This window comes from Myotis myotis, unplaced genomic scaffold (assembly GCF_014108235.1).
Source record: "Myotis myotis isolate mMyoMyo1 unplaced genomic scaffold, mMyoMyo1.p scaffold_m19_p_7, whole genome shotgun sequence".
Classification (NCBI taxonomy): Eukaryota; Metazoa; Chordata; class Mammalia; order Chiroptera; family Vespertilionidae; genus Myotis; species Myotis myotis.
In genome coordinates this window covers 80909514-80927796 of record NW_023416379.1, presented here as the reverse complement: position 1 = coordinate 80927796, position 18283 = coordinate 80909514, and positions in this window count along the sequence as shown.

The window sequence follows — 18283 nt, the reverse complement described above, 5'->3', positions numbered from 1 at the left end:
TCAAGCACGTTTAAATTTTACAAGGTTTTATTTCCCAAGAGGAAGCTACATTTAGTCAATATTTTTTTCTAAGAAAGTCTTTGATCTATGGTAATACACTAATATTAAGACTTTAAATTAAATAACAAAGAAGTATAATCATGACTTAGCTAGTTGCTATAAATTAATATAGATTTACATTACAAAAAATCATTTTAACAGGAAAAATAATTAGGCACATTTTTGGTTGCACTCCTGTATCAATTTCTCTTGATATTACTCCAAAATTATTTATTGTACAGGTCAAATATTTAACCAGTAAATTATTTTTGCACTGATTATTTTATTATATTCATTTATTTTTCTTGTCTAGTGCAATGTACATTTATGCCAATTTTATATTAATTATATACTTTCATGCTTAAAAATTCTAGTAGTTCCATTATATATAGATTCTCCAGGATAGCATACAAGGCCCATCCCAAGATAGCCCCAAACTACCCTCATCTTCATCTTTCAACATGCTCCCACATTTGCTCTCTCCACCAAGCACAACACATTTTAAGCCGTCTTCCAAGTACCAGGTCCGCTTAGGTGTGTATGCTTTTGCACGTGTCTTCCATCTTGAATCTTTATACTTTCTTTTCTGCTGAATTGTTTCTTCAAGAACAATTAAAATGTTGCTTCCTCTACTCTCAGATAATTAGCTGCTTCCTTCTTTGTACGTCTACTATACTCTTTTCATACATTATTATATATTTTAGAGTATTTTATGATTGATTTTCATATCTATCTATCATCTATCATCTCTCTAATATCTTTCCTTCTTTCTATCTACATACCTATAGGGAGAGAATACAACCCTTAAGAGAAAAAGTATATCTTATTTATCTTTGTATCCCCATAGCTTTGCATGTACCAAAAATATTCTAAATATTTCTAAAAATTTTATCTTTTGTAAGTAAAGTGTGGCACAGATATTTTATATCCCATTTTGCATGTAATAAGGTGAGATTAAGTTTCAAAATCACAGAGTAAACCAAAGCCATTGTTCGCAAAAGGGGCAGGCATTCTGACAAGAGGTCCCGGGCCTTTCCTGCTCTACCGGTGAACTACAAAAATACTCCATTTTTCATAAATATTATAGTTACATTTCTTTTTAAAAATCATCTAAACTAAACTTCCCTGTTCCATGAGAAGAATGGATATCCTGTGTCAGAGGCACATATACTTAGGTGTTATCCAAATTGGCCAAGTTTATTATAGATTCTGGGTGCAAATAGATCTTCTGTCATTCATATTATTTTTAAGCTACTTTATTGAAGTTTAATTGGCACACATGAAAATGCACAAGTACAAAGTGTACAATTTGATAAGTTTTGCCCTATAAAACTATGTATCAAAATAGTGAGCATATCCATCGTTTCCCAATGTTTCATTATGCCCCTTTATAATCTACCCTACCCTGCCCCTAGTCGAAGCATCTATTAATCCATTTCTTGGCCCTATAGTTTAGTTTTCTTTTTCTAGGGATTTATGTATGAAACTATTCAATATGTGCCCTTTGGGGACAGAGATGGGGAGTCTGGCATCCTTCACTCAATATAATTAAATTAAGACTCATCTATGATGTTATACATATCGATAATAAACCCTAAGGCCACTAGTTGTTCCAACCTGCTATAGTTTCAAGGAAGAAAAACTACACTTATCTGTTATATTAAAATATTGCCATTACCTACTTACATTTACCATAGGACCCTAACTAACTCTTCCTTATTTTCTTAGGCCATCAATCAGAGTTCTTTATTGTGTCTTTTGAGAAATACATTTATGGATTCAATCATGTCTCTTGGGGGAAAAAAGGCTTGAAAGAGCTAGCCCAAAGAATATAGAGAAGAAAAGTCATTTTATGATTTGGTCAAATCCATATATCTTCTAATATTCTGTCAATGATGTACTTAGTTGATTGTATTACCCAGCATTCAATGGAGTTTTTGCAGACTTCCTTGTCTTCTATTTTATCTCAATATTTCTGCATTCTCTGTGTAACCCTATTCCCCCTTTCTTCACTTTATCCATCAATCAGCAGTAAATACTCTCAAAATGCTCCAAATAAGTTCTCTCAAGTGAAATCTTCTAGTTGCCACTAGTCATGATTCATATCTTCATTTTCTTGCATTAGTTTTTTTTCACAAATTAGTCTTTTGGCTGCATTCCTTGGGACCTTTTTTTCTATTTGTTTTTGTCTTTTAGGGAAAGAAAAAAAGCATGATGCTTATGGTGAAATATATTCCCATTTATCTGGAATGCCCTTTCCCAACAACCTCATTTTGCTAATCACTTTGAATTCTTCCCCCAGTCCTCCCAAGTCCATCCATTTTGATTCATATATATTTCTATGCTCTGCCATAGTACTTTATTTGCAACACTATTACACATTTAGTCCCAGTAATATTATGGTAGGGTAAAGTATGCTGCCTATGAGCTCTCACACAACAGCCTTGAATCTTTGAAAATGTTGTGTACCAATGAGATAAACACTGTTATCTCAGGAGCTTCTGTGCCATTCTCCTTTCTCTGAACAAATGCAAAAGGTTCCATGATGATCTTCCCCCATCTCTCCTTAGGGACCAGCAGGTCTCTTCATGCTCAATTTCTTTCTTCTCCTTCCAAGTTCCTTGTTTTTATTTGTTTTGGGTTTTTTTGTTTTTTGTTTTTTTAAGTGACAGATGGATCATATAGGGAGGTAGGAAGAGTGGGTGACAAAGTAGTAACAGGTGATTGGATGCACCTAGAATTAAAGATGGAAAGAGAACTTGTCAAATTTTATACAGAGATTAATTTCTAGCAGTTTCCCCCATCCCATACCTTCAAATTAAGTGAGGAGAAATGCTATTGTTTCTTCTACTCACCGGCACACTATATTGTCACTCATTGAAATATTTTATTATGTAATTTCTGTCCATTTCCCCACGCCTTAGTTCTGCCTTCAAAAAGATAGAAGGAACTTCTTCCCAAGGCTAGTAAATGCAATTTCAAGTTTCATTTCCACAGTAATTAAAAATGCATTCTCTGCTGTGGCCTGGAGTTATTCACCTGTTTTGAATTCCCATTTTTAAAGAGAGAACTGCTTAGGCAAGTCACTTCACCTTTTGAGATGTCAATTTTTTCACTTGAAAAATCATGAAGTAATTTGAAGTGGATGATCTCTGAAGTCCCTTCTACCTTTAAGTCTCTATGAATCTATGGCTCTATAATGTGTGCCTTGCAGAAATTCTAGGAGAATCAATGTCTGTAAAGTAATTTAAGATGGAAGGATGAACGGTTTTATGCTAGGGCTCCAAACTATTTTTATTAAATGAAGCATATCAGGGCAGCCTGCTGTGCCTGAGGATGGCTGCTGTCAGTGTCCCCAGCACTGCTTGTGCCCAACAAAGCCTCCGAAAGGGTAAGAGGAAACAAGAATTCCACTAAGGGAGCCAGAAATCATGGTGAGTGGAGAACACAAATATTCCTGAAATTCAAATCAGGAATTTAGAACATGTACATATGAAGACTAACACTTATGGAAGAAAGTAGTCCACGAAAGGATTTTGCCTTGGTGGCTCTATTGAGGCCCATTCACATGCCAGGGAAGAGGATTGGTGAGATCTCTGTACACCTGCTTACACAACGATCCCCAATAAGATCCCTTCATGCTGAACCTTTCTTTGCCCAACTCCTTCTGCCCCATAAAAGCCAACCCATTTGATGACCCCAGTTTGGTCGTCTAAGTTAACTGAAGTGATTGGGTGGGAATTCAGGATAACTTAAAATTATTAATTCAAAATTTTTTACATTTCTCATCTTAAAAATGGAGCTTCAGAGCAGTCAATGGCCTATCAAAAATCACAATTAATGTATAGTTATACCAGGGCTGAAGAGCACACTTGTGTCTCATAACCAATGTTTCTTTCACCACAGCTTATTATCTTTTAAATGAATTATAGTCTCCATACTGACTGAGGGAGATGTAAGAGATTCCCTAGCTGCATGTTGACCAAAGTTTTAATACTTTAACACAGAAGATTAAAAGAAGTAAGTGGATAATCTAGCACTTGGCAAGGCCAGTTGGAGAGATGTTATACACCACCACTGGAAAAGCTGGTACAAACTCCACCACACCATCTAGAGATAATAAAGGAACCATGGTCAATAGACTTAGCCCATCAGTGGGTTCCTATTTTCATTCCTCTCTAGGTTTTATTTTCTGTATATATGGAATGGCACGGTTAGAATTAAAATGACCAAATTCAGATAGTCATTTTTGTTTACAACAGATGAGCATCAGCAATTTTAGGACAAGAGACAGATGTAGGGAATAAATTGAAGGTAGTTGTCCAATGAGATCTTATCCAGGTCTCTGTTTAGTGTGTGCACTAATAGCAGGGGATCTTATCAAATATAATTCCTGCTTCTATAGGCTGGAGTGTGGTCCACGTTTCTGCACTCGGCTGATGCTGAGGCTGCCAGCTGGAGGACCTGGTGTTGAGTAGCAGTGCTCTCTAAAACAGTGCTCCTCAAACTTGAGCATGCAGCAGAATCACCTGCGGGGCTTGATTAAACACTGATTGCACAGCCCTACCCCAGCATCTATGCAGAGTTTCTGATTCAGTAGGTCTGGGATGCGGTCTGAGAATGTACACATATAACAAACACCCCTGGTAAAGCGTGGCAGAATGATTAAAGGGCAGATATTGAGTACCACTGCTCTACACTCTGCCGCATGACTCCTATAATTTCAGTTTTATGATAACTGACACTGGATGGTGAATAATAAAAAATTAATAATGCTTTTGTTTTAGGTAAAAACTACAAAGGTACTGAATGAGCAAAGTAACCAAAATGTGCTAAAATATAAATATTTTGTTTATTCATATTTTCACCTCGCATATCCCAAATTTGCCCACATTTATTTTGCTGTTGGATATGATCAACCCAGAAAGATATGATAAGCTTTTCTAATAACATAATCTCCAGAAATTGCTTAATGAGGAATTTTCAGGGAAAATTTAATAGAAAAAGTGGTTATGCTAGACACTTGTTTATATAATAACTTGTCAACTGAAAAGTTTGGTGTGAATTAGAGCTGTTAAAAAAGAAACATATTTAAGTACCATGATTGTTTCAAAAATGAAGCAAAATTAAGACTGAAGTGGGGCAGTTGATAAATATTATCCATGACTTGTTTTAGTGATTTGAACACTTATCGATTCCACCTAGTTCCTTGTGCTCATTCTACAATATGACTTATTGTCTGCATGACTGTGTGGCCAGCCCCATGCATAGAGAAATGACAAGTTATAGGGATTCTGCAGCCCTTGACAGCCTGACTTTCTTATGGAATAATTATATTTTTTCTTTCTGAGATTTTTTTGCCATCTAGTGTATAAATGTCATAGGTTTTTGAATCAAGCAGCCCTCAGTTCAGATACTAGCATAGATAATTATTAACAGGATGACCTTTATGAGCCTGCTCTGAAGAAATGACACTAAAAATACCTGTTTGGCAGGGTAGTGGTGAGGATTAGAGGCAATATAAGTTAAGTAGCCTGCAAAATGCCCAGCAGATAGCAACTATTTCCTATGGAGGAACCATATTTTTATAAGCTTCCTGGGAATGACTTTCCCTCCAGTCAAATATCCAATGATCATGTGAAAATGACCCTTGTTAATTTATAAATAGTGGCACAAAAGCTAGATTATTTAGAAGAACTGTATGCATTTCTGAATACATGTTTACTAGTACTTAATATTGCTCATAATTAAGTTTGGACTTTTTAACAGTAAGTTCTTTGTGGGTATAGATAATTGTGATTCTTCTCCATCCTATGGAGACAGACTGATAGATTTTCTATATTCATTCCACCTCTTCATTTGTGACTATAAATTCAATATTTGGAAATATTATGGAAAGAAATAAATAGATAACATTTAGAACTTTCTTAAAACCATATTTGGCCTAGATTCAGTACATTGCAAATTGTTCTTCTATCATCATTTTATTATTATCAGTCTTTTGGGAATTTCTACATCTTCTGGCCTTGCTCCTATTGATCTCACATTGCTATAACTCTGTATTCAACATGGGCAAGTTTGCAGGAGTGTGATGGTTACCCATGTTTCTTTATACCAAATGTTTGGGCAAAACCCTGTGTTGGAAGAAAAGACGGGTACATTTGATGTTGTGAAATATGTTCATTTCCATTGCATTCAATAAAACCATAGTTGTTTAATACCTGAAATACTAATGATATTCTTACAGCATTTGTTGTACTTCACTGGATTTCTGATCACTGCTTTGAAATAATAAGTCATCTTCAACAACTCACATTTATGTTTACACAATCATTTCATGCATTGCTTTTGTTTGATCTATTCAATAATCATCTTTAACACAATTGGCTCATAGTCATTACAGAGCCCAAAAAGTCAATTGCTTTTTATGAACTAAAAAAGCATTTAAATTACAAATTACATATGCATTTTTGAACCTTGGGGGTTTCATAAAATAGATTTTCTTAAATCAAATCGACATATTCATTGAACACTTAAATTATGCTAAGTGAAGCAAATTGATCTGTACTGACTGGAATGAGCGACCCACCCTTCCGAAGATACGCACCAAAATTCTACCAATGAAGAGATCTAAAAATACAAACAGTATTTGTTTTGTGTTTTATCAGATGAAGCCAATACTGGATGCTTCCCTGTAAAACTTCTTGTAAGAAATGACAAGGAATCTATGATCCTGTGTTTCCTTTTGATAGCCTTGTGACCTAACATACCAACTCAAAAAGTAATTTTGATTTTGAGATAAATATAATTATCGGGTTTACTCTCACCTTATTGCAGCCAGGTGCAGCCAGGTGAGTTATATATCACACAATAAAACTGATATTTTAACCTAGAGGTTTTTTTGTTTTGTTTTGTTTTTTTATCAATATGTTCTGTATACCATACACTTTATCTGAGTTTAACTTCTTAAGAGGCATTCGTATGATAATTCCATTGGGCATAGAGATACATAGACATTATAATTGACCCTGGTCTTGGCTGCCTAACTCATTAATAATTGCGAGCTGAATGAAATGATAGATCACACAACAGTAAGCTAATTCTTTTTAATAGTTACACCTTTCTCATTTGCCTTTCTCTCTTTTTAAAGAAAATCTTTATTGTTGAAAGTATTACATATGTCCCCTTTTTTCTACCATTGACCCTTTTTAGCCCACCCCACCCCCACCCCCACCCCAGGCCTTCACCATCCTATTGTCTGTGTCCATGGGTTATGCATATGTGCATACAAGTCCTTTGGTTGACCTCTTTCCACCCACCCACACTCCCACCATCAATACATAGACTTTAGAACACGACAGATCTGGATTTGAATCCAGGCTCTGCCATCTAGTGGTTATGAGATCTTAAAGTTATTTATCTTCTTGGAGCCTCAATTAACTCTGTAGCAATTAATACTACTCAGCCAGGACTTTTGTGAGGATTAAATAAAAGTGTAGGCAAAGTTCCTGGCTTCAATAAGGGTGCCATAAATGTTAATTATTATGATTAACATCACTGTCATAATTGCTTTATTAATAAATGGTATTATCATAGCACAACTTGTGGCATGTAAAAATTCTAATGTTTGTGTCCATAATTAAAGTTTTATTAGGACACAGCCACACTCATTTTTTTCACATACTGTCTCTGGCTGCTTTCATGCTCCAACAGCAGAGTTGAGCAGTTGTGACCCAGAGCGTATGTTACGTACAGGCTCATTGCTTCGCACTGCTGCTTGGTTCACTACAAAGCACAGTGACAGTGATAATTCTACAACATTTTTGGTGCCATGCATATCTCTATACAATAACATTTGTCTTATTTTGTTGCATGTCATGTCAAAATAATAAAAAAGCAAAAGAGTGCAGCTTGAATATTGCAATTGTAGTACACGGGTGAATTATTTTGTTATCAATTTAGGTGGCAAAATATCTTTTTTTTAAATTGAGCAATGACAAAATATCTTTTTTTTTTAAATTGAGCAATGACATCTCCAACTCATAAGCAAACAACAGTCAGAAAAGGGAGTAAAATTTAAGTAAAATATCATAAAAAGTATTTCTTCAGAAAAATAAAAGACAAAAATGAGGCTGCAACTAAATTTCTCAGAAGTTCGTTTATTAGCCAAGAAAGAAAATCCGTTACCAATGTTAACTTAGCAATTGAAGAAATGTGGGCAGGGGAAGTAATTAAAACTATCAACTTCTTGAAAAAAACAGTTTCTCAAAGAGTTGAAAACATCAGAAGCAACATCAATAGTCAATTTAAAAACAGAGAACTCCAGGCCCACCCAAGCTGTCCCAAAGGGTAAAATTTCCTTCTTTTTTTCGGCCAAGAAGTATTCCAGTGTATAAGTGTACCACAGCTTTTGTATCCACTCATTTACTTATGGGTACTTGGGCTGTTTCCAAATCTTGGCTGTTGTAGATAATGCTGCAATGAACATAAGGGTGCACATGTTCTTACAAATTAGTGTTTTGGGATTCTTCAGACAAATTCCCAGAAGTGGAATCTTTGTGTCATAAATCAATTCCATTTTTAATTTTTCATACGTCTTTTCACAATGGCTGAACCAATCTGCATTGTCACCAACAGTACACAATGCTAAGTGAAATAAGTTTGCCAAAGAAAGACAAGTACCATATGATTTTACCCATATGTGGAACCTAATGAACAAAATGAACTAATAAGCAAAATAGAGACGGACTCTTAGATAGAGAGCAGGCTGACAATAGAGAGCTGTTGGGGGTTGGTGCTACACCTGGGTGGGAGGATAGAGGAGTTGGACAAAAAAAGAGAGGGGATAAAGAAAGAACTCTGCCCTAACCGGTTTGACTCAGTGGATAGAGCGTCAGCCTGCGGACTCAAGGGTCCCAGGTTCAATTCCGGTCAAAGGCATGTACCTTGGTTGTGGGCACATCCCCAGTAGGGAATGTGCAGGAGGCAGCTGATCGATGTTTCTCTCTCATCGATGTTTCTAACTCTCTGTCTCTCTCCCTTCTTCTGTAAAAAGTCAATAAAATAAATTTAAAAAAAAGAAAGAACTCATAGACTGGACAACAGTGTGAGGATTGCTGGGGAGAGGTGGGATGGTGGGAAGTGAAGGTAGGTATAGGGGAAATAAATGATGGTGGACAGAGACTTGACTTGTGGTGGTGAATACACAATATAGTGTACAGATGATGTTGTCGAATTATGCTCCTGGAAACTTATAATTTTGTGCCACCCCAAGGAATTCAATAAAAAGGAAAAAAATAAGTAAAAACAATGCAAATGATCTTGAGTGTCTTTCCTTGGCTATTGGTAAGTCAAAAGATGTTACCATTACTAGTCAGTTGTTGCTTATTAGTGAAGTCAGTGATGCGTTTGAAGTGACTGGAGATTTATCTATGAATAGTCTGTGTGGAACAAATACGGGTGAGAGGTGAGAATAATTTCAAAGAAGTTGAGAAAACACTTGAAGTGGAATCTGCTAAGTTGTGTTATGACTAATGGTCGTAAAAATATGTGTAGAGCAGAAAAGGGTTTAGTTTTTCAAAAATTCATGAAGCTTGTGAAGATGTAACGTATTTAAGCATAAGGCCACTTACTGTATTAGTCATTAGAAGGTATATTTCATGCACTCTTATGGACTTAACTGTTGTCAACTGGTAGATTTTGAACTCAAGACCAAGAATGAAATTTTCCTGAATTAGAACTTCTCTCAACCACTACTATCAAATACTGAGCACCTTTTGAAATTAGCTTTTGCTGTGGACTTGATAATGTTCCTTAATGAACATTAAGAAAGGCAGAAGAGTGTCTAATATGTGAAGTGTATACTTCAGTATAGTAATGTCCACAACTGATATTGTTTGAATCACAAGTAATATATTTTTATAAGCCTTATGCTATCAAAAGTTAAAACAATAAGCTAGATCTCCATTTTTAAACAAATTGGTAATGGGATGAATTATAGTTCTGAGATAAATCTACAGGTACAGTAGCATTATTCTGATCTGGAAGAAAATGTAAGGGAAATTTTTATATTTTAAAGTCTATTTAACTGTGCAACTGAAGAGCTTCCATCTTACCTTCAATTGGAAGTGATGAATCTGCCATGTAATGATGTGTTAAAAGGCAGATATCAAAAAGAGATTCCAAAGGAAACATATAAATTCCTTCCTAGAGATGAATATGTTCAATTAAAATCATATGTCTGTGAATTTCTTCAAGATTTGGCAGTGCCAGTGTATGAAAAGACACTTCATAGATGAAATATACAAAAATCTCATTTCAGCTCAACATTAACAAATGGACATTTGTGATCACTTTTGATGATAGAGAACATTAAATTTGAAAGCCCAGTGTGTGAGTTTCCTATCACTGCTATAACAATTTACTACAATGCAGTGGCTTAAAACAATACCCGTTACAACCGCTCAGATTGGAAGTCAGAAGTCTGTGTTACAGAAAACCTCAACTGAATTTTCTTAACGTCTACAAGGCCAAAATCAAGGTGTCAGCAAAGCAGTATTTCTCTCTGGAGGGTTTGGAAATGATCCCACTTTTACGCTCATTCAGGTTGTTGAACAAGTTTAGTTCCTTTTGATTATAGAACCGAGGCCCTCATTTCCTGGCTGACTGTTAGCCAGGGGCTGGGTCATTGCTCCTAAATACTCTCCACATTCTTTCTCATGCTTGCCCTTTGGCCCCTCCAGCAACTGTAGGACAAGCCTCTTTCATGCTTCTCATCTCTGCATCTTTTCCTTCTGCTGCATCTCTCCAACTTCAGCCCGAGAGCACCCTCTTTGCCTTCAAGAGCTCATTTGATTAGACTCGTCCCACTTGGAATAATGCATTTTAACCTTCCTATTTTCACATCCACAATCTCAATCAAATCTACAACTTCTTTTTTTGCTATAAACACATCCAAAGATCAGAATGTGGGCATGTTTGTGGAGGCATATTCTGCCACCAACCCAAGCAAGCAAACTGGTATTCCCCAAAAGAATTCCATTCTTATTAACAGATCTGTGGTACAAAATTGAATTTATTGTTATCATTGTATTTTGATATTTGTTAAGTAAAATGCATGAAAATGTATATTTTATTCTTGTTATAGAAATAGCTTTCTAGTTTCCTCAATTTTTCCATTTGGCACATAATCTAAAATATTTACCACCTGTCCCATTACAGAAAAAGTTCATCGAACCCTGTTTTTGCAAAAATATTAATTGGTGCAGACTCTCTAGAAGAAAATTTAACAATATGTTTAAACACACACACACACACACACACACACACACACACACACACACACACAAACAGCCCTAGACGGTTTGGCTAAGTGGATAGAGCATCAGCTGCGGGCTAAAAAGTCCCAGATTTGATTCTGGCCAAGGGCACATGCCTGGGTTGTGGGTTCGATCCCCCCAATAGGGGGTGTGCAGGAGGCAGCTAATCAGTGATTCTCTCTCATCATTGATGTTTCTATCTCTCTATCTCTCTCCCTTTTTTTCTGAAATCAATAAAAAATATATTAAAGAAAAATAAATAAATAAATAAAATTATTTAAAAAAAACACAAACAAAAAATTTGCCAGCCATTATATTACTTAGAATTTTTTCTATTACACAAAGTATGTGTGTACTCAAATTTAGCAAGAGTTTTCATTTATTCAGCATCATTTATAAAGGCAGAAATAAGTATGCACCACAAAAGGAATGATTAAATAAATTAGAGTAAGTCCATTCAGTACTAAAATTATATTATAATAAATATAAACACTAGCTATTTTTACTGTCATTAATTACATGTATTCTAATGTTTTTAAATAATGCATATTTATTACATTTCAAAGAGATAACTATAATTAAAGTTATTTTTATAAAACGAATTGACAATTTTGTGGAGACATTAAGAAAGCAATAAAAAAAGACTTTGGTCTCTAGTGATTAATCCTGAAGCAGAGCTCTATAAATATTGCTTAGCGATATGGAAAAATATTCAATAAGAGAGGGCTAAAAATGATGAACGTTCTCTCTCAGGAGTGGGGCCGAAAGTGAGAAGTGGAGCAGGGATTCTTGCTTTTCATTATAAGGCCAAGGTAGTATTTGACTGAATATTATGTTAGGGGGAGCTCTATGGATATACTACCACTAGAATGTTTAATCAAACAAATCTTAGAACAAATTAAGTCTGAACATCACTGGAGGCAAAAATGACAACAAAACTGAAGCTGTCCTACTAAGACCAATTATGAGATGGATCGACTGTATAAAAGAAGCCATAGTCATGAGTCTACGGGAGCTGAGCATCACCGTTAAGGACAGGACACTGTGAATACACTCATTCATAGATTCACCCAGAATCAGAGATCACAAAATGGCACATAACACACACATGCGCGCACACACACACATTACTTGATTTTACTTTAATAAAACACTGTGACATAATATCACTTGCCATTACAGAGATGAGATCTGAGGTTCAGAGGGCTCAGAATTACTGGAGGACCCAAGGCCCCTGCTCATCCCAGTATTCATGCTAGTGAGTAGAAGAATTTTATATACACATGTGTGTACAATTTATTCTTTTAAGAAATCTATGGTGCAAGCTAACCTTTCTTCAGGAAATTGATATACACCAAAAAAACAGAAATGAGTAAGGAATTCAGAGTACAGCTGATTATTAAGGTAAGTCCCTATGTTTTATTCATTTAAGCCAGGATTTAAATGAATAAAACATAAATTGAAAAAAATCTCACAGGACTTGAAAACAATATTCTGTGGCTCACATTTTTCCTTTTGATTTTCATGTTCTGATATCTTCCTTCTGTCTTCATTTCTTAAAGAGAAGACTTCCGGATTCCGCTGGCTGTAGACATCCCTCCCTTCCCATCAAGAGAAGGGGAATCTTAAGCAAAGGTCTTTTATTTCCTAGGGCAAACCTGACATAAGCAGTGGAATATTTTTGCTGGATCCATGAGTAAGCAAAGTAAGACAAAGTCAATAAATAGACAATGATTCTAAACAAGGGCATATCTATGATATGCTAAGAACACAGAAAGTTCTTCTACGCAACAGCATGAATACTGGGATGAGCAGGGGCTTATGGTCCTCCAGTAATTCCGAGCCCTCTGAACCTCAGTTCTCATCCTGTAATAGCAAGTGATATTATGTCACAGTGTTTAAAAATAACTAATTAAACAGTAAATGCAACTAGCAAAATATTTAGTATAAGAAAAGATAAATATAACTAAGTTTTTCTGCCTTCTCTCACCAAACCATCTTTTGTAGTGTCTACAATTATATACTATCTAACGTATCTGTATATGCTTAGGTATAAATTTTAAGTATATGGAAATTAATTTAATTATATGCTTTACTCTCAAGCAGTGATGTATTTCCTTTTATTTTTGATAAGTATTTTAAAGGCAAGAACGCATCTAATAATTCTTGTCTAACTCCGTATAATACGCATCCTGTTTCTATTAATGCGTTTGAATATTTTCATTCAGTATTCCGCTGAATCCACACAAAAGCTAATGGAGTGTGAGCTTTTATTATCTCACTGTAACAGATGGGAAGGCTAAACCTTAGAGTGGTTAAATAACTTGCCCAAGGTAACACCTTGGTGACAGAAGAGGGATTTAAGGAATTTGAAACTGGATGTGTCTGTGTCCATAGCAGACATAGAAACTGGGTGTGAGTATGTCCAGAGTCTAGACATCTGCTCTGTTGTATTGCCCTCACCCATAGAACAGAGTGGAAACGTTCCCGTAATTGTTTTAATGCTTATCTTCGTAAGTGCATTCAGGGGGTACACTGTTTCTAGTGTGCACATCCACACATAACCCTTCACCAACTTATACCTATTTCACTTGTAAATAATTTACAAAGCTTTCGTTCCCCACCACCTCTGCCCCTATTAGCCTGGTTCAAGCTGCTCTTGTCATGGCTCAAACTCTTTCAGCCTCCCACAGGATCACCCCGTTTTCATTCTCTACCCTGGAGCAGCGCTGCAGCCTAGAACCCAGTGTGCTCTTGTAACACTTCATAGTTCCACGGGGCTCTCACCTTTAACTCCCCCTCCAGTGGAAACTCTAAGAAAGTAGCAACCCTTTCCAGATTGCAAGGGAGGGCCTTGCACATACTGGTTATTCACTAAGTCTTTGGTCAGTGTGTTGAATAAAACTGGTTTCCAAGCTTCTTTATATCCTTGCACTAGTTCATTCCTTCAGCTTCATCTTTTCCTACTCCTGCCCTTGAATGTACAATCTAGCTATAATGAACGTTGTTTAGATCCTGAAAATTACCCAAAAGAGAAACAGTTATTGGAAACACACAACACTGAAAATGAAGAAGGTGAACTCCAAGGTGCAGACAATCTGATACCAGGAGAGCTGGACCTGGTAACAGAGCAGCTAGGAGGGCCAAACAAAGAGACACTTGGGAATAAAAGGACATTGGGCAATGGACACAAAGCAAAGAGGAGTACAGACCCATGTCACAGCCACAAGAACCAACCCTCTGGTTGAAAAATAGCTTGTTGTGTCTTATTCTTAGTGACATGTATACTTTTCTTACCTTCCTTAGTTACCGTCCTTAGTTTCTTTCGTCTTTCTCTGACTTTGGGAGAGCCATTCTGGAACGAGTTAAGTAGCTATTATGCTATTATGTGGTTATTAAGTGCCAGGCATCCTGCTAGCACTGAGGGTACAAGGCCGGAGGGTAATAGCCATTGCTCTCATGCAGGCTGCAGTCTATGTAGGAGGGAGACAGATCATTTCAATACAATAGAAGGAAGACTGCACTAAATGTTACAGTTGCTCAGCAAAGGAGGGGCGCTTTGCCAAAGATGAGGGCTCACAGAAAGAGGTTTCATCTGCTAAAATCAAGGAGGAACAAAGACCAGCCTTGAAAATTCCTGAAACAGACAAACCATTTTAGTTATACAAACAAAGCTTAGCTTATTTTGCATGACTAAGTATGGGATTCGGGACAGGTCTCCCCCACATATGCCACTATAGATTGAATTTTATATGTATAAGTATAATTCATATATATATATACATATATATGTTTATAATTTTGAATTAAAGTTATTAAGAAACAGCGGGGATAAGAAGAACACTCTCACCCTTCTTTACTCCCCTGAAAGCAGGAAATACATTTCCCATGTGAAAGGTCCCCGCCTTGTACCAAGAAAAAGAGGCATCCTTATCTCCAGAGATAGGAAATTCAGGGCCAAGAAGGCTGCATAAATACACTTTTGCTCCTTTTTCAATAATTTGCTAGAACTCTTTTGACCATTTTTCAGGGATAATTGTTTCTCTTTTTAAAAGGCATAAAAGTTGCCCAATTTGGTCACTTTTTAAAGCCTCATTCTAAATTTTGATTTCAGTGCTACTGGTTGGCAAACCAGACTTCTGGTGTGTGCAAAGTAAGCTTTACTAATTAGCACTATGATGATTTGTTGGTTTGACTTTTGCTGTTCATGAACCTTTGACACATTGCAGTTTCTCGAATTGTCTATTGATGTTGCCATGACCACATAACTGAATTGGCAGATATAGCGTCTACATGCTTTCTGGACATGTGTTGTTGTTGATGTATAATAGGCGATTGGTTATAGGAAACTTTCTCATCTTTCCATTTGGACATCAACTTATTTTGTTTACATTGCTTTTCCTGGCTAAAAGGCTGAACAGTTCCCAAAGGTCACAGTGCGATTCCTCACCTTGACAGGCTGAAGAACAAATTTTTGAATGTCAAACACACTTTTAAACAGTCCGAGTTTGTCTGTTGTCTAACGGCATTTCACTTATGTAGCTTCTGTGTTTTCCCCAGCATGAAAACTCAATCTGAAGTCAAGCCATATGCAGGCTGTGCTGCTCCAGGAGCCAGGTTCTTCATGTCCTTCCACTCAAAGTCTGTGGTCCGCAAACTGCGGCTCGCAAGCCACATGCGGCTCTTTGGCCCCTTGAGTGTGGCTCTTCCACAAAATACCGACTTCTGCGCATGGGCCACGAAGTTTCAGTTGCACTGTACATGCGCACCCGCACGTGGTATTTTGTGGAAGAGCCACACTTAAGGGGCCAAAGAGCCGCATGTGTCTTGCAAGCTGCAGTTTGCCAACCACTGGTCTAGACCAGTGATGGCGAAATTTTAAGCTCAGCGTGTCAGCATTTTGAAAAACCCTAACTTTAACTCTGGTGCAGTGTCACATATAGAAATTTTTTGATATTTGCAACCATAGTAAAACAAAGACTTATATTTTTGATATTTATTTTATATATTTAAATGCCATTTAACAAGGAAAAATCAACCAAAAAAATGAGTTGGCGTGTCACCTCTGACACGCGTGTCATAGGTTCGCCATCACTGCTCTAGACCACTGTGAGGGGAGAAGTCATCTTACAGGGCAGAGATTAATATCACATGAGGAGAACAACTGCATGTTTCATATTGTGATCCCAGATTGACTGTAAGGCCACCCACATCTTTTCAGCAATATGCAGTATTGCATATGCAAAATGGGAAGTTACTCAGAAATCACACTTGCAACTCCTGGGGGCAGTAAGAGACCAAAGAGAGGTACAGGGCAGGGAGCACAGCGGTGGGAGTGCCCCACCTCAGGTATAGGCAATAATAGCATTGGCTGTTGAAAATTTAAAGAAATGATAAAACTGATTAAAATCTGATTTTCTTTTTATTGTCACCATATATTGTCAACTGTCTCCCCCAAAAGTCCTCTTCTCAGTACTCATGTCTCTCTTTCTCCATGACCCTCTGAGCAAGACCTGCTATTAAGAGAGAGAGCGAGTATTATCTTCCGTTGCTGTTTATAATGATATCAATATGATATCTATGATGCAATAATAAATGTGGAGCTCTAATAAGCTTTCCCATTGCTTCCCCATTTGGGTAGCTCTTCCATGGTGAATCTGATGCTCACATCCACTCCACAGGCAGCTCCATAAAATTCTTTATTTTGTGGGTATCTGATTGGGAAAATTGCCTTGTCAGGGGGCATGTTCAAGGTCATGCTTCAAATTAATGAAACCCATCTTTTAGGAGCAGACTTATCTCTGAATGTAGTAACACCACCAAAACCCAGTTTGGTAACCAATAACCCAGTTTGAATATGAGCACAAGCTTTTGGAAAATGTATAACTTTGTGACAACTAATATGACTATATACTGGGCCAGGGCATCTAAGGCAGTCAAGATGCACCCTCCACCCTGGTGCTGGGCCGGGGGACCTCAGGCCACATCCTCCACCCTGGCACCAGGCCATAGGAACTCAGGCTGAGCCCCCTGCCCTGGTGCCAGGTCGGGGGACCTCAGGCCATGCCCCCTGCCCTGGCAATGGGGCCAGTGGACCTGAGGCTGTGCTCCCTACCCCAGCACCAGACCAGGGGACCCTCAGGCCGCATCCCCCGCCCCGGTGCCAGGCTGGGGGACAGCAGGCCGTGCCTCCCTGCCCAGGCACTAGGCCACGGGACCTGAGGCTGGGCTTGACAAGGGTGGTACCGGCCAGGTCTGGATCTATCCCAATGGCGGGGGCTGCGGCTGGGTCTGGGTTTCATGTGATTTTGAGGCACACGTGGGTGGGTGGGGGCTTGACTTTGGGTCCCGTGGTGCACCCCAGACTCTGACAGGAGGAAGATTTTCATATACATTTTACTAATTTTCTTTCATCTCTGACACTTCTATTATAGAGAAAGGGCAAATAGCAATATTAAAATATTTCCTCTAATTAATCCCCTTTTAATGTGCATGAATTTCGTGCACCGGGCCACTAGTGTATATATATATATATATATAATTTGAAGAAAACCTTGACAGGAACATTTCAGAAAAATGAATTGCTATTGGAAGGAAGGAAAGAAGGAAAGGGGAGAGGAAAGGCAAAAAAAATTGTAGGCAATCCTTCCACATTTGGATGTAAGAAGAGGAAACAAAATTAAATTAAAAGATGATTTTTTTTTAAGTGTAGTCTACTTCTTCTCAAATTCAAAACTGTTTATTTAAATGTTTGAAAATCAAATGTGTCCAGTGCAGCATGTCATCTCGGGGCATTGATTTGATGAGGCTCTGTCTGCACTGTACTGTATTTTGGCAGGCAGTATTTCATCCTCAGTCCAGCTATTCCCCTGTGGCCTCAATATTCCAAGTATTTTTCCAGCCTCTCTTTTTTCCCAGACTAATAC